Genomic DNA, 496 nt, shown 5'->3' on the forward strand with positions numbered 1-496 from the left:
GGGTGCGAACCAAATACCAAAGAGTTACAGGTAGAAAAGAAAAAGGAATATTTAGAAACAGAGGAATAAAATCATGGAAAGATGTTTACAATTTGATGAAAGGGATAAATAGAAAGAATAGGAGGTAATAAGAAGATAAAAAGTATGAAAGACTTTGGAAACCAACTGACTTCCGATAGTATTAAAGAACTAAAATGACACAAAAGCCTTTATTGTTAAAGCTTTCACTCTATCCTTATTTTGACCTATAGCTCTCTGTCACACAGGTCTTGGATATAAACAATCCTACATGAGTTGCGCACTCTGCAGTACAGTACCTAACCATAAATTTGTTAATTAACAGCGAATAAGATTCACTTAGCAGTGAATTTCTTTGGTGGCTTACACACTTAGCCATTGTTATGAATATATTTTCTTTCATTTAATTAACATTTTTAAAAGGCGGACTACACTGACTGGCACTCTACTGGGTTTAGAACCACGTCAGCCCCACCCC

At 35.1% G+C, this 496-nt stretch overlaps 1 protein-coding gene across 3 annotated transcripts in view; it reads right to left on the reverse strand.

Annotated features, from left to right (window-relative positions):
• Positions 1-496, reverse strand: part of ITPR2 (inositol 1,4,5-trisphosphate receptor type 2) — a 533,709-nt gene that overhangs the window by 532,654 nt on the left and 559 nt on the right. The gene's annotated exons all lie outside the window — the stretch shown is intronic.

Source organism: Gavialis gangeticus, unplaced genomic scaffold (assembly GCF_001723915.1).
Source record: "Gavialis gangeticus isolate Ggan-Ray unplaced genomic scaffold, GavGan_comp1, whole genome shotgun sequence".
In the NCBI taxonomy this organism is placed as follows: Eukaryota; Metazoa; Chordata; order Crocodylia; family Gavialidae; genus Gavialis; species Gavialis gangeticus.